The 21,464-nt window shown below is 46.7% G+C and overlaps 1 protein-coding gene across 1 annotated transcript in view; it reads right to left on the reverse strand.

Moving 5' to 3' along the window:
* The window catches only part of LOC140207438 (uncharacterized), a 125,200-nt gene that overhangs the window by 40,524 nt on the left and 63,212 nt on the right, over positions 1 to 21,464 (reverse strand). The window lies entirely within an intron of this gene.

Consider the following 21,464-nt stretch of genomic DNA (forward strand, 5'->3'; position numbering starts at 1 on the left):
AAAGTTAAATCCCCAGGGCCTGACAAAGTGTACCTCGGACCCTGTGGGAGGCCTGCAGAAACTGCTCGAACACTGGCAGAGACATTTAAAATGTACAGAGCTATGAGTGATATGCCAGAGGATGGGAGGATAGCAGGTTTTGCTCATTTAGGCCAGAGAGGCTCGAAAGGTAAGAAGGGATATTATAGGCACGTGATCCTGACATCAGTCTTGGGTCTGTCATTGGATCCTGACGTCAGTCTTGGGTCTGTCATTGGATCCTGACATCAGTCTTGGGTATGTCATTGGAAGGTATTTTAATAAACAGAATTTATAAAATTTCGAAAGACCGGGCCTGATGAGAGATAGTCAGCCTGACAGGTCATGTCTAATCAAATTATTCAAATATTTGAGGAAGTTATCAAGAAGTTTGATGAAGGTAATGTGGGTGTCATTGCCTACATTGATATTAACAGGGCGTTTGAAAAAAGTTCTGTATGGGAGGCTGGTCCAAAAGGGAAAGGTCCTTAGAATTCAGGATGAAGCGAGTGCAGAAGCCAGAGAGTGCTTGCAAATGGTTGTCTCTCCGAACGTAGGCATGAGACTCGCGGAGTGCTGCAGGTATTGATATTAATGAGTTAGATAACAGATGGAAATGCGGCAAACTGGAGCAGAAAATATGTGAATGGTCCCCGACGTTATAAGTTTGACTTTAACCTCACAATGTAACTTGTTACGACCTTGCACCACATGGCTACCTGCTCTTTAGTTTCTCTGGAACCATAATGCTTTGTTACACTCTGTTATTGTTTACTTTATATCACCTGAATGTCCTGTTGTGCTCTATTGATCTGTATGGATGAGATGCTAAACAGGGTTTTCATTGCACCTCGGTACATGAGAATAATAAGCAGGTTTCCTATTTGAATTGTGTGGAGATTATGGACAGGCTGGGCCCAAAATTCAAAAAAAAAACAATAACAACTGAGTTGCAAAGAGGGTTGCAGTGGTTGTGCAATTTCCTTACAGGTTAATATACAGGTTTAGTTGATGGTGGAGAAGGCAAATGCGATCTTTGCATTCATTTGAAGAGGACTGTAATATAAAAGAAAGGATGGACTGTTGAGAATTTATAAAGTCCTGATGAGGCAACCCTTAGAGTATTCTTAGCAGGTTTGAGCCCCTAACATGAGAAAAATGTGTTAAAAATGGAGAGGATTAAAAGGCGGTTCAGGAAAATGATTCCAGGTTTGATTTCAAAGAACGTGTTCCCGTGATGTACTATTCTATGTTCCATGGGATGTTCTATCTCCATTCGACCATACCATATAGGAGCAGAATTAGGCCATTTAGCCCATCGAGTCTACTCCACAATTTCATTATGTCTGATCCAAGTTTCCTGTCATTCCCAGTCTCCTACCTTTTCACCACACCCTTTCATGGCCTGATCAATCAGCGATCTATCAACCTGTGTCTGAAATATACACAAAGATTTGGTCACAACAGCTACCTGTGGGGGAAAAATAAACTTCCACAGATTCGACATTCCATGGCAAAATAAATTCCTGCTCACACCGTTCTGATAGGACGCCCCTCTATTTTGGGGTAGAGTCATCTGCTCATAGACTCTGCTACCAGAGGAACCATCATCTCCACATAAACTCTGTCAAGGCTTTGCACCAGTCGATAGGTTTCAATACGGTCACCCTTCCTTCCTCGGAATTCCAGTGAACACTGGCCCAGAGCCATCAAACGCTGTTCATATGACAAGCCAATCAATCGTGGAAGCATTTCCGTGAACAGCCTTTGAACCCCATACAGTTTCAGCACATTCCTTTCGAAGTTAAGAAGCCCAAAACTGCTCACAATACTCCAAGTGTGGCCTGGATATTATAAAGTTTCAACATTACATTCTTGCTTTTATATTCTAATCCTCTTGAAATGAATGCTAACATCGCCTTTGCCGTCCTCACCACAGCCCCAACCTGCAAATTAATCATTAGGGAATCCTGCACAAGGACCTCCAAGTACCTTTGAACCTCATTTTTCTGTTGTATTTAGCAAATAACTAACCCTTTCATCTCGTCTATCAAAGTGCATGGCCATACTCTTCTTGACACTGTATTCCACTTTTTGACCAGTTTCCTAATCTGTCTATGTCCTTCTGTTGCCTTTCTAATTCCTCAAAGTCACATGTCCCTCCACCTTTCTTCACACTGTCTGCAAACTGTGCAACAAAGCCATCAATTCCATCGCCCAAATATTTAACATATAACGTAAAAGAATCGGTCCCAACACGGGCCTTTGTGGAATATCACTAGTCACTGGGAGAAATTCAGAAAAGTTTATTTTATTCCCACGCTTTGCCCCATTACAATCAACCACTGCTTTAAGAATACCAAAATCTGTCTTGTAATACCATGATCTCGTCGCTTGTCAAGGAACCTTATATGTGGCAGAGTAAAGAAGACCTTCTGAAAATCCAAATACACAGCACCAACTGCTTCTCCTTTGTCTATTATGCTTGTTATTTCTTCAAAGAACTCCGTCAGATTTATCAGGCAAGATTTTCCCTTGAGGAAATCCAGTAGACTATGGCCCACTTTATGACGGGTCTCCAAGTACCCTGAGACCACATCCTTAATAATCGACACCAATATCTTCCCAAATACTGAGGTCAGAGAAACTGGCATATAGGTTCCCAAACACGAGGTAATCTGCAGATGCTGGAAATTCAAGCAACACATTCAAAGTTGCTGGTGAACGCAGCAGGCCAGGCAGCATCTCTAGGAAGAAGAACAGTTGACGTTTCAGGCCGAGACCCTCGGTCAGGACAAATCCTCCAACTTCCCACAAATTGCTGCTCTGCTGGCATCTCATCATTTCCAATCAATTCTGGCAAATTCCCCTCTCATGCCTCTGTAGTTCCCACCATTGTAATGCTGCTACTTCTGTAATATCAATTCGTCTGTCTTTAGCTTCTCCTTCTTTAGTTTCTATTTGACTCCCACTAGCTGACAGACAGGGGACAGTAAGAGGGACTTTCCAAACACGGATTGAACACTAAACCCCGGGTCCATGTTTACTGCTGCAATCATGGAACAGCCCATTAACTCACAGCCTCTCACTGTGAGGGAAGGAATGGCAACTCATTCTCTTCTTGTTTCCAAAGGAACTCCAGAACCAAACATCTGAGCACAAAACATTAATACTAACGCATCACTTCATACGCCTGGGCAGCTTGAAAGACTGGTCCATTATATATGTGTCAAAACCTGTATGGTATTCCAGGATCCGTCCTCACTGGATCCCAACCCACCCCCAAGATTTTCGCAAGTCTACCCCCTGTCTCACACAGGATAGTGTAATCAGAATTCCTCGCAAACTGTTGTCCGAGTCGTCTGCTTCATTGCGGAAGGAGGAATGCCCAATGTCATCTGTAGAAGCAGTGAGCTCGGGGGAAATCCAAACAGTGGGAATTCCATATTCCTGGACCCCCATCCCAGGATTATAACGAATGGGCCAGCACTCCCAGGACTCTTTACTGCCGCTAATGTGCCGCGGTGTCTCAGCTATTCCCAGTTCAAACACTAACACTCCTACACCAACCCGTGACCGAATTGTAACCTGAGCAACCTGTGTCTGGACGGGGGTCGAGGTTGTGTTCCGGCCCGTGGTTCAAAAATGGCCCGGGATACATTTCAGCTTGTCTCCACGTATAAATTGGACATATTGTTGATTATATTATTGTTGAGCGGGTTCTACACCATGTCATTTAGCTGCCACGTTTCCCGTAGCGGAACAGGAATGATATATTTTTAACATTAAATAATAAATGTAGCCCTGGAAAGAAAGTATCGAGATTTTTCTTTTCTTTTGATTCACAAATATTGAATGATTGCAATTGTTTGTGACATTATAAAAAGATTTGAAAAAATACAATCCCAACATTCATTCATCATCTCTTCATTCCAGCACAGACATCGTATATTCCAACAGTAAATGCTCACAGCATACTGGATCCAGACTGGAACCAGAAGCCACCGTCTCTCCGCTAAGGGGCCAATCAGGAATCTATCCTTTCATGCTCTGAACAAACAGGAATCTATCAAACTCTGTCTTAAATACACACAACGATTTGGCCACCACAGCTGCCTGTGCAAAAAAAAAAAAAAAAAAAAAAAAATATCCACAGATTGGACATGCCATGGCAAAATAAATTCCTGCTCACCCCATTCTAATAGGGCGCCTATTATTCTGAGGTAAACTAACCCACCAGAGGAACCATCATCTCCACATCAACTCTATCAAGGCTTTTCACCATTCGATAGGTTTCAATAAGGTCACCCTTCATTCCTCTGAATTCTAGTGAATACTGGCCCAGAGCCATCAAACGCTATTCATACGACAAGCTATTCAATCGTGTAATCATTTCCGTGAACAACTTTTGAACCCTATACAATTTCAGCACATTTCTTTCGACATTTAGAGGCCTAAACTTGTTCACAACACTCCAAGTGCGGCATCACCAGTGCTTTATAAAGTTTCAACATTACATCCTTGCTTTTATATTCTTTTCCGCTTGAAATACATGCTAACATTGCATTTGCCTTCCTCACCTTGCCTCAACCTGCAAAATAATCATTAGCGAATCCTGCACAAGGACGCTTAAGTCCCTTTGCACCTCCGTTTTCTGCTGTATTTAGAAAATAGCTAACCCTTTCATTTCTTCTAACAAAGAGCATGACCATACACTTCTCGACACTGTATTCCACATCTTGATCAGTTTCCTAATCTGTCCATGTCCTTCTGTAGCCTTTCTAATTCCTCAAAACCACATTCCCCTCCACCTACCTTCATACTGTCTGAAAATTTGCAACAAAGCCATCAATTCCATTGTCCAAATCTTTGACATATAACGTAAAAGAATCGGTCCCAACACAGGCCCTTGTGGAATATCACTAGTCTCTGGGAGAAATTCAGAAAAGGTTTCTTTTGTTCCCACGCTTTTCTCCCTGCCAATCAACCACTGCTTTATCCATGTCAGAATCTTTCTTGTAATACCGTGATCTCGTCACTTGTTAAGCAACCTTATGTGCGGTAGCGTAACGAAGATCTTCTGAAAATCCAAATACACAGCATCAACCGATTCGCCTTTGTCAATCATGCCAACTACGGCCTATTTAATGACGGGTCTCCAAGTACCCTGAGACCACATCTTTAATAATCGACTCCAATATCTTCCCACCTACTGAGGTCAGACAAACTGGCATATGGGTTCCCTTCTGTCCTATTCCTTTCTTAAAGGTGAAGTGACATTTGCAATTTTCCAGTCTTCCGGAACCATTACAGAAGCTAGTGATTCTTGAAAGAACATTATTAATGTCTCACCATATCTGCAGCCCCCGCTTTTAGAATTCTCGGTCACGCTATCTAGTTCAGGTGAGATATCTAACTTCAGACGTTTCAGTTTCTCAAGAAATATCTCTCTAGCTATGGTAACATCACACACTTGATGTTCCCGACACCTGGAGTTTCCAGTATCCTGCTAGTGTCTTCCTGCACGAAGACTGGTGCAAAATACTTATTCAGTTCGTCCGCCATTCCTTGTCCCCATTTACTACATCCCTGGTAACGTATTGCAGCGTTCTGATAGCCAGTCCTGCCTCTCTTTCACACTTAATGTATCTGAACAAACATTTAGAAACCTCCTTAATATTATTGGCTCGTTTACTTTGGTATTTTACCTTTACTTTTTTACACAAACAACAGGAATTCTGCAGATGCTGGAAATTCAAGCAACACACATCAAAGTTGCTGGTGAACGCAGCAGGCCAGGCAGCATCTCTAGGAAGAGGTACAGTCGACGTTTCAGGCCGAGACCCTCGGCCTGAAACGTCGACTGTACCTTTACTTTTTTAACAACTTTTGTTGCCTTCTGTTTGTCTCCACAGATAAATTGAGTATATTGATGATTATTTTATTATTGGATGGGATCTACACCAGGTCAGTTAGCCACCACTTTTCCCGTAGTGGAACAGGAAAATTATATTTTAGTATTAAGCAGTAAATATAGCCTTGGAAACAGAGTATAGAGATTTTTCTCTTCTTTTAATTCACAAATATTGACTGACTGCAAGATGTTTGTGACCTTCTAAATAGATTTGCATAAATACAATCCCAACATTCATTAGTCATCTCTTTATTCCAGCACAGACATCATATGTTCCAGACAGTAAATCCTCGAAACCACACTGAATCCTGAGGCCACTGTCTCTCCGCTAAGGGGCTCTGACTACAGAGTGATAAAAATCCTCAACACTCCTTGAAGCTCTGGTGGGCTGTTTCCCTGGTGACTGAGGAAGAGGCCCACCAGAACTTAACGAAAAAGGAAGCAACATTCAACCTCATATTTACTGAGTTTCATTATGACCACAGTGAGTACTGAACACTCAGCCATTTTAAAATGGTGAAACTAAAATACCAGTTGCAGTTTTAACCCTGTCGAAGTACATCCAGTAATTTTGCTGGTAGTTCCAACTCTACAGAACTTCAGCAGTGCAGAAGCTGTTCCAAAATAAAGCACTTTGTTCAATACGATAATTCTGCTTCAAACGTCGGTTATCTGTTATTTAAAAAGTACATTATATTGTGGTGATATTAATGAAGTTTTCGTCTTTGCTTAGTTAAGCGATTAAAAATTCTATCAAATTTCTGTACCTTCGAATAACGTAAAACTACATTTGACAATACAATCAAGTTCGGCCCCCGCGACTGGATAGATTGTTGGAGGAGAATTTTTCCAGATACAGCTGAATGGATTGTGAGGTTTTGCTCTCAGTTCCCAAGACTCTACTGCTGATGAAAACATCTTCACCCATCCACTCTATCGAGACATCAGTATCTGGCAGGTTTCAGTGAAGTTCCTACTCTCAGTGCCTCCATCCCTCCTTTGAGAAGAGGCCCAAGGACAACAAATGTATTACATAGATAAAGCTTTTCATTCCAAAAAGCTTTCTTGTAAGCTTCGTAAACAACTACTGGGATGAGAACATTTCCATGAATAACAAACTTCTTGGTGGCAGGATAAATAAAAAAGAAAAACCTGTGGTTCCCCTCCTGCCCGATTAACTGGACAAAAGAACTTTTGAAGATCAGAGTGCAGAACTCTGCAAGGAGCCAAACGAGATGTACTGAGGAGACGATAGAAGGGAGGATGGATTGTCAAGTCACGGATTGTATACAGTTTATAGAACAGGCGCTTGCTCTCTTGCGGTGCATTTGGATGGATAAATCTCCAGGGCCTGACAAGATATTTCCTCTAAGCATTTGGGACGCTATAGCGAAATGCTCAATTTCGATTCATTCCCTTGCAGCGCAGAAGCAGGTCTTTCAGCCCGTCCGTATCATTCCTTGCAATGTCCCATCCACCTGTACCCGTGTAATTTCCCCTGGATTCTTTCAAACCGTAAAGATGCGCTTTTTTCCCACTCCTTGTCTCCTACCTACCAACTACTGCTTTATCCATGCTAGAATTTTTCTGGTCATAACCGTGGCTCGTAGCTTGTACGACTTACCCTACCAGGTGCTGCGTTTAATTAAACCTCTGGTAGTTCTGGCTAACAAAAAGCGATTTCTGGAAAACTCAGTGAGATAGGAGATGCAAGATAATATTTCACAATGAAGTCAAATGTTAGATAATATACTGTACATCATTGAGGTGGGTACACACGGGCTGGAGAGAGGATGCAGAAGATGTGAGTGAATGAGGAGATGGAAACATGTGGGTGAGGGATCAAGGACAGTCACTGGTGGTCATTCAGCAAAACACGGCTACTGAATAATAGGATAGAAAAAGATCCTAAAATGACAAACCTCGATCACTGAACATTAACTTTGGCTTAGGTACATTGCCCCTTCCCAAACCTTATCAAAAAGCCAAAGAAAATATCCCATCCGGATACATAACGACTTTATAAGTCTACCACTCTACCCTTGACTGAAAGGACCTGCAGAACACTGTGGGCACAGCGGAGGACATGACAGAAACCAGACTCCTCCCTGGACCATGACTGCATTTACCATTGCATCAGTAAAGCAGGCAGCATCCAAGATCCTCATAACCCTCGCTATTTTCTCTTCTCAGCGGGGTCGAAGATTTAAAATAACATTGAAAACACACAGCACCAAGCTCCAGGAAACCTTCCAGGCTGATTTTGTAAGCACATTGAATGTTCGCAGCGTGATAAGTTGAATTCTTGATCTCATAGTTAACTCGATGTATACTGCACTGTCCGTGTAACCATAATGATTTGTTACGCTCTGTTATTGTTTTAATGTGTTGATCTGTGTGGATGATATGCAACACCCGTTGAAGGAAGGCTTAACTGAAGTTTACAAACTTTTGAGAAGCCCAGATAAATGAAAAAGGCTTATTTTTCGCATTTAATGGGGTTATAAAACCGGAAATATTGGCTGTACTTCGACAAGTCGGAACAGTGGCATGGATTCAACAAAAATAAACACAACGATGGCCACCCAGACGAGAGGCCGTGAGAGATCTGGATCTCACTGCCTTGTCTGAAGGGGCGAAAGATGGATCTACTCAGGCAGATGGAACGGTGTCCCTAAGGTGCGATTACCCTCTTTAACCTTCTCTGTCTGCAAGAACACAACAGGTGGACGGGCCGCTTCCCGCACCCTGGAATGACGTAAAACAATTGTCGACGCCGACTATCGATCCAGATGAAGTTTGGACCCGATGCGGGGCTGGGTGATGAAGGAAATGTTCCCGGGATTAACCTCAATGGATGAGTGCAGTCTCGGTATCACCACCCCAACACGCTCCTAGGACCAGGACAAGAGGGGCTGAGCGGCGGTCATCTCAGTCGGTCTGTTGTGAAGGTCCTACAACACAGACCGACCCCGGCAGGTTCTGTCCAGCGAGCGCAGAGAGGCCGCCAGATCGGGGAAGTTAACTGCATTCACTACGCAACATCAGACATCCACCCTCGGGACCAGGCTCAATACTCACCGATGAGAACTTGTTCTCTTCACGCCCGGACAGTGAACCGTCCTCCCGATTCCCAACTCTGGGTGTGATGATCCTCTCCCAATCCGGATCCTACAGATGATCCGCCGCCGGCGACCCGCTCCAACACAGAACTGAAGGAAAGTCAGGACTGTAATTTACGTCATCAGGGCTGGGGGCGGAGCCTTGGAAACAAGGCAGGTCTGCGGTGAAAAGGGAGCGGGAAAAGGGCTCACGTGACTTTCACAAACATGTGCGTCCATGAAATTCTGCAAGATTTTGCGATTTTCGCCATCAGTTGAGATTCTAACAACAAAAATTACATAAGAACATAGCACAGATCTTGTAGCCGTGTTTAGATATACAAAGATGACAGATCGTGCAGCGGTCGACTAAACATGCAACCTTCAGGCGTGTCTGTGTTAACTCTGTTACGGACCCGTAACGGGTTAAATGAACCAGCAGCCATAGACCACATCTGCAGTCTGGTGTTGATGTTAAAACCACTATCTTTATTAGTATCTACTTAATATAGCAACTTAAACAAGAATGATCAAAAGTTAACTGTGTTATGAGCATACAGATGTGTCAATATAACTCCCAAACTATTGAGCTCGGAGGGGCACCAGACTTAAAATCTTGAGATGGTAAGTTATGAGAGTTCAGTTCATCCATGGATTAAGGGATGTGAGAGAGATATTTGTAATCCAAGGTGAGTGTCGAGAGAAGGCCTTTCTGTCGTAATCCACAGTTTCCACGGTGGTAAAACAGGAAACAATCGCCGTAGGTTTTACCCGTCGTCGTTCCAAATCCACTGACGAATCACCACCAATAGTCGCTCATCACAAGGGTACCTCTAAAGGGAACTACCACCCAGGCAACGGTTAACACATAGGTAGATTCCACAAGGTTGCCCGAATCACACAATTTGATAGCCGCTTATCGATGTGCTGGATCGATACCCAACCTACCCTTGTGGGCTCTCGAAAATTCCAAGCTGTGACCCCTCAGTCACCGGCTTCCTTCCATTGTCCAACTCCAACTGCGACTGACCGTGTGTGAGTGAGTGTCCTTGCTTCAATCAAAACAAGCTACAGAGTCCCATAGCTCTGCCCCTCTCTCTCTCTCTTAAGGCTGATTTATAATGTGCGTCAAATGTACGCCGTAGGTACGGCGTAGTGGCGCAGCCTACGCAAACCTACGCATACACTACGCCGTAACCTATAACCATATAACAACCATATAACAATTACAGCACAGACACAGGTCATCTCGGCCCGTCTACTCCGTGCCGAACTCTTACCCTATCCTAGTCCCACCGACCTGCACTCAGCCCATAACCCTCCATTCCTTTCCTGTCCATATATCTATACAATTTAACTTCAAATGACAACATCGAACCTGCCTCAACCACTTCTGCTGGAAGCTCGTTCCACACACCTACCACTCTCTGAGTAAAGAAGTTCCCCCTCATGTTACCCCTGAACTTTTGCCCTTTAACTCTCAACTCATGTCATCTTGTTTGAATCTCCCCCACTCTCAATGGAAAAAGCGTATCCACGTCAACTCTATCTATCCCCCTCATAATTTTATATACCTCGATCAAGTCCCCCCTCAACCTTCTACGCTTCAAAGAATAAAGACCCAACTTGTTCAACCTTTCTCTGTTACTTAGGAGATGAAACCCAGGTAATATTCCAGTAAATCTTCTCTCTACTCTCTCAATTTTGTGGACATCTTTCCTATAATTCGGTGACCAGACTGTACAGTATAAATACTCACAACAGCGTAGCCCTCTTGCGCAGGCTACGGCGCAAGCTAGTACGCACAAGTATAAATCAGCCTTCAGTAAGAATCAAACAGGAGACAAGAAAGCCGGCGGCTGACGTCACTCAGGCACTCTTTCTTGAAAATGACAGTCCACGGCAAGATAAGCCTCGGGCTTCATCACAACTCTCAGCGAGGAAGAATTCGTTTTTGCTGATCTGCATTGACTGCGAACTCCTGCCGAAGAAACTGCGGATCCAGTTGCAGAGAGAGGAGCAGAGCCGAAGTCTGAAGCTTGTGGACTGGTACTGAGCGGATGGGGATGACAGTATTAAACGCCAAACTCTATCGATAACACCAACCTGAGGTGTTTTTGCCGTTTGTGTGGGGGTGTTTCGTTGCTCCCAGGCAGAGTAAAGAGCCGGTGGGAGTGTATCTCTGAGAGTGCAATACCTGGCAAGCAATGCTTAAATCCGAACAGTGTCTCTTTTTAGAATCCCTGGGGCATCCGTGATTTTCAAATTCCTGCAACCATTCGATATTTCCAACAACTACTGTATTTGTTCCTGCCTCCTTTGCTCAGGTAAATTGTCAGTATGTTCTGCTTCTCTGTTCCTGCTAATTCTGTCCTCCTCATATCTGTCTGTCCTGAACCATTCATAACACCCCCGGAATAGACCTGCAGAAAGCAAGACAGCGGATAGCGTGCCCTCAGGGAGACGATGCGGCAGTTCGCATAGAGAATACACAGACACCTTTGTAACACCAGGGACACGCGGAGAATATGGCAAGGTACAAATACCAATCGGATTACAAGTGGACCCTATACCTCTGATCGGCTGAATGGTTTGTGTGCACGATTGGGCCAATGGAATGATGTGCCATCGAAGTAAAGCCTCCTCTCTTCCAGAGAAACAGACACCCTGTCTGGCCAGAGCCGAGATGAAGAGGACACTACCCAGGGACAACCCATGCAAACCCGCAGAGCCGGACAACTTGCCTAGTCAGGTGCCAAGGGACCATATGGCCCGGTAAGATAAGTCTTGACGGGCAACTTTGAAATCTCTCTGAAAGAGTCCAATGTCTCTTCAAAGTTCAAGGCAGCCGCCATGATTTCGGTGCACAGGAGAACAAAGGTAACTGGGCTAAATGATAACACGCAGTGTCACGGTCTTCAGCAGTCTTCTTGTGCATTGAGTGGTTGGTACTGGGTAGAATAAAATATCACGTTCCAGTTACATTAAGTCATTTCCAGTTGTTCTACCGATCAATCGGTTCCGCTGATGATCTCACGGCGTTGCCCTTCTACACGACTTGTCCCACCGAGAAGATGATGGCTCCTACGCTAGGATGCTGTTCACAGACCAGTGTTGCTCGCTGCACTGTTTGCAACAGTGACTTTTCTATTGCCCATGGTGCATTCAATGGCTGTAAAAGACATGTTGAGGTGAGTTTAACAGGTGTCATTCGTTCTTTAGCATAGCTAACGTTATCTAAATTAGCTGGCTGGCTGCTAAGGAGCTACTCTGTTGATGCCCTACACCACAATTAAAATTTGGTGCTGCCAAATTCTACTTGTGATGTAGAAAGGGCATTCGGCATGGTGCGTCACATTAAGACTGAATTCAGAAGACAACTGTCTCACAAAACCCTTGTGAATCTGATGCTTTGCAAAATTAACAAATTCATTGACACAGATTGCTATGAGTTTGAGACTTATGTAACTGTGTGTAAATAGTTTCAATATGTGATCAAACAAATTGTTGTGTTCTTTCATAATCAAATGTCCTTGGAGGTCGACGGGGGTGGGGGGGGGGTTATATGGGGTTGCGGAGGACGGTGGTGTGGTGCTACCTCCTTGAAATGAGTTTTTGCAAGGTGAGATGTCTGCGTTAACACAGTCATAACTCAGAGGCTGGTGGGTAAAGTATTCCCGTTGTGACACAGCACTCCTCTCTGTAACTGGATGTTGGACTTCTTGACGGGAAGACTCGGTCAGTTCGTGTTGGCAGCAACATCGCAAGCTCCATTACGCTGAGCGCTGATCACCCCCACCTCTGGCCTGTAGCTATACAACACGAGGCCACGTAACTTAAGTATTTTACCTCTAGATTGCTCAGAGGAATTCCAAAGATGGGAATGTTGAAGAAACCTTACCCGCTCCAATCAACTATAAAGGTTGTGTGCGGAGTCGATGCTCCCTGGAGGATCGGCTTCCCTAAAGAGTCTCCCAACGAATACCTGGGTCCGAGTCTTGTGTGGAAAAGGACATTCCCTAATAACCTGGCGGGGAGAATGGGATCCCTGTATATCCTTATATCCAATCCCACTGAAAGGAATCTTCATCCCTCCCTGTGAGACTTCCCAGAAAGAGGGGAATCAAGACCAGGACCAGGGTGAAGCGTGCGTAAGGCCGTCCCTGACCAGCCGGTGCTCAGTTCCTGGGTTCTGGTGAGAACAAGAAGGAAACTGGGAGAGGGAAATCTGAGCTGATGGACAAAATATTTCTTTTTTCAGGAATTTAAGAGGATCCAGGAATTCGTGTATGGTAATCAGTTGATTACGAGGCGTGGATAGCATAGGAAATAGAACGTAGAATACTAATAACATGAATAAATAAATAAACTTAGAAGTATCTGTTAAAATGGGAAACCGGGCCAGTAAGTCTTGGTCAAGGCAACTTGATCGGAAAAGTACAAGGGGCGCCCCTATGAACGACACTCGGCCGATCCCAAATGAATAAGGGCACAGAGACGAAAATTTCAAAGCACAAGAGCACAAAGTAATTGTTGCGCGACCCGCTAATTGCTCGGATTCGCCCGCAGATAAGGTTTGGTTGGAAACAGGGGACAACAAGTAACTCTGTTACATTTTCCAGTGATTTACATAGTTGACTCAAGGAGATTGGCCCTACGGGGGCTCTTTTGGTTTCGGAAAAATCCGATACTGGAAGGGAGACACTGAGACTATGGGGCGGGGGGTGGGGGGGGTGGAATCCTAATTGGGATTTTAATGACATGTTTTACTAAATGGGAAGAGGTGGAATCGCGGCACCGGCGCCCCAAAGTAAAGAAATGGGAACATAATAGTCGGATGGCAGATTCTAGCGTAAGTCCGACGGCCCCGTTGGGAAGCTTGTAGCCTCAGCTGGCGCCTTCGCCGCTCTGTGACGCGCCCGATGACGTCACGGAGGTTATTGCAATGGCAGTGGGACTGCAACAAAAAAGACCCCAGAACGGGCAGCCAGCCCACGCCTTGGCGGTACCGGATGTTCACTTCCCTGGACCGGAGCCCCGTCCCTGTGCCCGTTTCTTCCGGAGCCTACGGGCGTGGACGGACCCTCCGTTCACGGAGGGCCGAGTTTCCACCAGAGAGCGGAGAGCTTACACCGGATAACAAAGGAGGGGAACTCTCAATTCACCCGGATAATCGTGGACGATATCCCTGTTTTAAAATGCTGGACCCCGCCTGAGGTTCGCAGTCTGATCAGAGACGCCCTGATTTATGAAGCTGTAGCGTTTCATAATTGGCTTACTCGGAACTGTCAAATATTTACCCAGCCGCCTGGCGATTTACGGGCGCTGCTCCGTATCATATACGGAACTTCCAGGGCTGTGGCGGAACCCAACTTCTCGATGCCAAGACTACTCCCGAGAGAGACTGGCCACCGTCAGCCGGCGAGGAAGCCTGACAGGCCCTGAAAACGTGGTTGTGCGAAATTAAAGGCCCTGTTCCTGTCGCAGCCCCACAACATGGAGACTCCAGCGAGGTTACCCGGTGCACGCTAAAGAAAGGAGAGACCGTCAATGGTTTCATAGCCCGGTCAAATACACCTGGGAATTTAATGCGGAAATACCTCTGGACCAGCTAAATGCCCCGTGGGCCGTACAAACCATCCTGAACTGCCCCTGACCCGAGCTCGGCCATACATTTTAATTGACCAGTTTGAACTGGCAGACCCAGTAACAGATGTGGTAACCCAGACCCTGACCGACATGGAACGAAATGGGTTGTTTAAGATCACGGGAGAAAGGGGGTAGTACATACAAAAATGAGAGTGGAAGGCCGGAGTTCGGCCAAGATCCCGGGACAAGGGGCAGTACGTGTGTCGGAAATGTGGACGGAATGGGCATTAGGCTAGAGACAGCTGAGGCGGCGTGGGTGGAAGGGATAGGCGAGGGCAGTGAGAAAGGATGGCCCGCGAACACCCCTGGGGAAGTGACACATTTCACTTTGCGTGAGCCCTTCGGGTCCCAGTAGGGAGGTCACGAGGGGAAGACGATACAAGCGGCGATGGTCAGGCTCCATGTGAACCCGCAGGAGGATCTACTCCTGGATGTAGAAATAGCTAAGAAACCAGTACATGTCCTGATCGATACCGGCGCCACTCTATTGTCCGTAAGCCCCTCTGTGGCACTGCCTGAGAGCACTATTACTGTAAAAACCGTGCGGATAGCCGGAGTCCCCATGACGGATCCATTTTCCCAGCCCGTCGAAATTAGAATAGGGGGGAGAGGGATTAAGGAAAAGTTTGTTATAGCCAATAACTCACCCGTTACTCTACGAGGACGCCAGGCTTTGTGCGAATTGAACGTGGTAATCCATTGCACTCCCGCGGTATGATACCTCGAGCTTCGCTCTGTGATACTCCAAAAAAATAAAATGGGACACACATAAACGCAGGCGGCTTTATATGCCCGGGATATAGAGGGACTCCCCGGGGGAAATTGGCTATGGCAGGGAATAATGGCGGAAGTGAGGAAATCGGAGATTCTTGGGAAATTTTGTGAATACCTGCACCTTGGCAAGGGTTTTGCACTGTCCCGCCGCCTTCCGAGACCCCGATCCCGACCATGATGATATAAAGTGACTTCCGAATGTGAAGGCACGTTAGGGTCCATTTCGTTTAGTGGGGTCATGGAGTTTGGCCCAGAAGGACTTGCTGCCGAAGTCCATTAAGACCCTGGCCTTTTCCATGCTCAGACACAATTACTCCTAAAGACACAGACGCCCAGTGCCTTTTCAGCCCTGAAACCCCATTTCATGCCAAAGGACTTAGGCCCCATGGTGAGGAGATTACTGGTCGACCTGCCCCAATGAAGGGAACCCAGGGTGCGATTCCTGAACCCCAAAGCCGGCATTATTATGGTTATCCCCAGGCAAGCAGAAGGGACATGTTCTCGTCATCATCCCCCGCCCGCTCCGCAATCCCACTCGTCAGGAACTGCCGTCATTCAGCAGGTGAACCCAGAATTATGGGCTCAACGTTAATATCAGGCAGGCCTTGTCAAGATAGTAACCCCCCACCGGGTGAATAAAGCAGACTAGGCGCCTACCTACCCGACAGTACCCCTGTCGCTGGACGCCTTGAGGGGCATCAGGCCAGCGATCGAGACCCTACCACAACAAGGGGTGCTTCGGCCCACTCAGCGCCCTTGCAACACACCTATTTTGCCGGTCTCTAAACTGAGAAGCCCTGAGCAATGACGGTTCGTACAGGACCTGAGGGCCATTGATCAAGTCGTGCAACGGATTCGGCCTGCTGTGCGGACACCAATGTTACACTGAACTCGAATCCCTCCCAAAGCCGCTTGTACACTGTAACCGGCTTCAGCTCTTCCCTCATCGCCATCCCCCTGTACGAAGACAGCCAGGACCTACTTGCCTTCAGTGACAATGGCCAACACCGTACACTGACCGGACTTCCTCAAGCACACACGGAATGCCAGGCTGAATGTGCCGCTGCGGTCAGAATCAGTCCGGCTGATATACCCCTCTCTGAAGGTAGCGCTCTGTTACAGTACGCCGACGACTTGCTACTCGCTTCACAAACTCTGGCCGCATGTAGAAAGGGCTCCATTATAGTTTTAAATCACCTGGCGGCCAAGGGTTATCCAGCCTCCCTGTCTCAGTTCCAGTACAGACAAACAGTAGTCACCTACCTGGGGTGTACATCGCAGGCGGGCGCCGAACCTACTTCTGCCGTCACACGGGTTCCTGAGTAGACAGCAAAAAGCAAATGATGACGTTTCTAGGCATGACAAACTCTGGTAGGCACCGGGTCGCCGAATACAGGATCTGCGACGCGACCCTTCGGGAGGATTTGATACGAATTGTGCCGGAAATCATCCAATGGACGGAGCAAATGCAAAAAAGAAAAATATCCTTCACCGTCCAAAGAGGCGTTAACGCAGGCCAGCGCACCAGCCAGGACTACCGAACTATCGGGAATCCTTCCAGTTTTTTGTGCATGGAAAACAGGGCTATGCTGGGGCTGTCTTGACCTAAAACACGGTGAACCTCGGCGGCCTGTAGCCTACTATTCGACCCCTCCGCACCCCGTGTCCGCGGCCTGCAGTGCCGCCTCCGCACTGCGGCCGCCGTCGCCTTTGTGGTGGAGTAGGCCAGGCCATTGGTCTTGGATCATGACCCTGCTGTCCTGACTCCCCACGCAGCGCTGCCGCTACTCATCTCAGCAGCCACGCAGCATTTTACCACGGCTCGCCGAACGGGCCATAAATGATGCTGCTAAGTAAACGGAAACTCTCTTTTCAAAGAGCACCAGCCCCAGATCCTTCCACCTTAATGCCTCTCCCTGGTCCTCCCGAAACCAATTACTGCGTGACAGTAGTCGAGGTGGTCACCTTGCCCCTGCCCGATCTCTTAGCTATCCCCTGGATAATCCCGATGTCACTCTCTTTACGGAAGGCTCCCCCTGTAGACTCAATGATCATACCATCCCGGCAGGCTGTGCAATTGTCACATCCGACGAGACACTGAAGGTAGTCGCCGAAAACCTACGTATATCCGCTCAGGCAGCTGAGTTTTCGTTTTAACCCAGCCCTGTGTTCGGGCCGCCGGCAAGAACTACATTGACTCTTGTTACGCCTTTGGATTCGTACAGGAAAGTTGTCGAGATGGTCACCTCGCGCCGGCCCGATCTGTTAGCTACCAAACCCCGGCCTCTCAACAGCCCCCAGCACCCCACCCCCAGATAATCCCGATATTAATCTTTTTTTACAGACGACTCCTGCAAGTTCAATGATCATACGATCCCGGCAGGTTGTGCGATTGTCACACCCTACGAGACATTGGAGCTGGCCACCGATCACCTGGGCACATCTGCTCAGGCAGCTGAGTTATTCGCTATCACTAAAACCTGTATTTTGGCCGCCGGGAAGATCGATACGGACACTGCTTTCCCCTTTCGGGTGGTACACGATTTTAGGTCCCTCTGGAAATTAGGGGTTTTATTACATCATCTGGGAAGCCTAAACAACACGCCAGTTTGATGGCTAATCTGCTACAGGCGGTGCAGGTGCCGAGTCGTTTAGTAATAATGAATTGCGACGCACGCACTGATGCCGCGGATAGCGCGACGGCGGCAACGCGGCAGCAGATAAAGCAGTTAAGCAGGCCGCTGCGGGAGACGAGCACCTACAAAGACCTGTCCAAGCTGTGTGTAAAGTTACACCGCCCACCGGACCCACCCCACAGGACCCAGTAGCGGCCCGACGATCTGCCCCACCGCAGGGAAAACTAAATGTGCTCCTGACTCTGCGTGGCGCCGCCCTGCTGGCGGCCGGTTTGCATCCAGAGTCTCCGACCCACCCTCGTTCGCGTAAGTCACGGGCGGGGGTATGTAGGGAAAGCAGATATTATACACCAGGTATCAAAACAGTGGGTGTCACCAGGTCTATCAGCAGCGGGCGAGCACACTGTACAAGGTTGTGAAATTTGTCAAATATATAATACAGGGGATTCGCCCGCTATATTCGACCATCTTCCCCCGGCAGAGGCTCCTTTCGCCTAGCTGCAGGCGGACTTTGTGTACATGCCGGCTCGGGAACGGGTCGAATAATTGGCAGTTGATGTTTTCTAGTGGTTGGAGGCCTTTCCGACCCGAAAAGATGGTACCGGAATTGTGGTCAAGTCCCTGATGAAGGATATCGTTCTCCGCTTCAGGGTTCCTCACCAAAACAATAGGGACAGGGGAACCCACTTTACCCGGAGGTTAATTAATGACTTGAGTCGGGCTCTGGGCTTGGGATGGGAATCACACCTCCCGTATCAAGCACGGTCCCTGACCTGTTGGAACGATTGAACGGGGTATTAAAAGATACTCTGGCTAAAACAGGTCAAGTATCTGTGTTAAACCCCGAGGCGCTGCCAATCGTCCTGTACACCTTACGAAATCAGGACAACCGAATTGACCCCGTTTGTGCTCCAAGCGGGACGCCCCATGCCTGCCGGATCCCATCCCCCACTGGAAGGAGGTAACATCACTCGGATTTGGACAGATGAAAAGATCATTGAAGCAGCGAAGGCCTTTGGGGAGATTTTTTGAATGAACCAGAAACATGTAGAGTGGGGACTACCTCCGCCGGGGGAGGGAAACACTCATCCATTTATGCCACGTGACGTGGTATACGTACAAACGTTCAAAAAATAATTCTATCTCTCTCCCCGGTGCGAAACACCGTACCAGGTACTTCTCGTCAGTCGAACTGCGGTCAAACTCGAAGGGAAGGCCGATTGGATCGATGATATTCGGTGCAAGAGGAAAATACCCGTCGACTTCGAACAAAGCTGGCACCCCCTGCTGATATGGGCAGGAATGAAGAGAACATTGGTGGGGGAGGGGGAAACAGGAGAGCATATCACACGTACTACCTAATACGTTAATGCGTATGACTGACGAATATGCTAACGTTGGAAAGAACCCAGCAACAAACGGAAGCCATCACAGCTGAAGTAGTTTGCAGAATAGGATGGCCGTAGATGGCATACTCGCCAAAAAAGGATGGTGGTGGTCCTTTCATGGACTCCTGGGGGAGCAGTGGGCCACAATTCCCCGTTACGGCCTAATCCCGTTCTTAATCATGGTGGTGGTTACTTTATTAAAATGCGCGGTGCCCCTCCTGACATCTTCCTTCGCGCACACTTCCGCCAAAGGTATCTTTCCTCAGTGAACCAGGGGACCCGAGCTGCCCGACCAGCGACAGACCAGCGATCTGGAGTATGATGAGGAAACCTGTCTGGCCAAGTGTCCTTTTCCCCTTCATATGAACCCCACCGCCACCCCCACCCCCGTCCCCGTCCCGAGGAGGAGAATTGATCAGAATGATCAAAAAGGAGGGGACTGTGGTGGATTTTGGCCAACAGGATCTGGTAACTACCTTTGCGAGAATATAGAATTGAGTGTCTGTATTGCTGAATGCCTGCATCAGCAGAGAATCCTGGCGTTGCCCTTTAGCCTCCCGCTGTAGACATGAGACTACATGGTACTGTCTTCCAGCTTGCAGCTGTACACCACCAGGCCACGTGACTTCGGTGTGTTTCCCTCGAGCTTCCTTGGAACAAGACCAAAGATGGGAATGTTGAATAACTAAATCCGTTAGAATCAACAATAAACAAGGCGCGTGTACTGACTGTAACCGGAGTTGTTTCTCTCCGGAGGGACGACTCTCCAGGTCACGTAAACAAACAGACTCCTAACGAATACCTGGATCTGAGTCTTGTGTGGAAAAGGGAATTCCCTAAGAGGAGATTATCACAAAAATATCAGAATTACACAATAAAAAAACAACACATTAAAAGACGATTAAAACAAAAAAAAAACAACGCTAAGAGAAACTAAAAACGATCCAACACATTCCAGGATCCTGCTGCTGTTTACTTCAATCCGATGACCTACACGAGCGCCATCTAGTGGCAAGCATTGTTCACCAAAATTTTGCTTTAAATACAAAGTCATGAAAGATACCAGACATTAATATAAATACAATTCTGATCAGTTCAAGGGTCGGAGTCCTACAATTGTACATGGAGGTTGGACAAAATACAGGGCTATGGGTAACCCTAGGTAACTTCTAAAGTAAGAACCTGTTCGGCACAGCTTGGTGGATCGAAGGGCCTGTGTTTGCTGTAGGTTTGCTACGTTCTATGTTCTATGCTCTAATTATATTACGACCTATGCATTATACATCATACTCGTCTGGATATAATATTCCAGGATAAACATGCAAAAACTACATACTTAATAGATATTGCCATCCTAAACGCATAGAACGTACAGACATCAATAGGTTGAAAACAACAGAAAGATACCGACGTGAAAAATGAAATTGAAAGAGTATGTCTCAAGAACGGGCCATACATTGTCCAAACAGTAATATCTACAACTGGTTTCATCCCATAGTCCCTTCACAATAACATTACACACTTAGGCCTACCCGGCATCATTAATGTACAGAAAGCCACACTACTAAATACCACTCGAATAATCCGAAAGTTCATAGCAATTAAGAATGTTCATACTTCACGTTTTACCAGTTTCAGCAGAGAAAAAAAAATGAAAGTAGTAATAAACAGGCGATTGTACAGGAGTGAACGCTGAGGCGATTCAACATTCAGAATGCTCGGATGGAAATTTATTAGAAATCAGAAAGCAGAGTAGCATTGGGGTTTTCCACAGAAATTTGCACAACGATGATCAGATTGCATGAGTTCTGCACAGTTAAATAATTTTGCATAACAGGTTCATCTGATGCGAAGTCCATCTGCAAGTAAGTTCGTGCAGATTGTTGACTTTCTTTTTTATTTCATTCTTATCCGAAAGACTAAAGTAACGAATAAGTTGCATTTCTGCCGACTTGGTCTGGGATGTCCTCAGATCCTGTCCCGC

The sequence above is a fragment of the Mobula birostris genome, chromosome 13 (genome assembly GCF_030028105.1).
Source record: "Mobula birostris isolate sMobBir1 chromosome 13, sMobBir1.hap1, whole genome shotgun sequence".
Taxonomy (NCBI): domain Eukaryota; kingdom Metazoa; phylum Chordata; class Chondrichthyes; order Myliobatiformes; family Myliobatidae; genus Mobula; species Mobula birostris.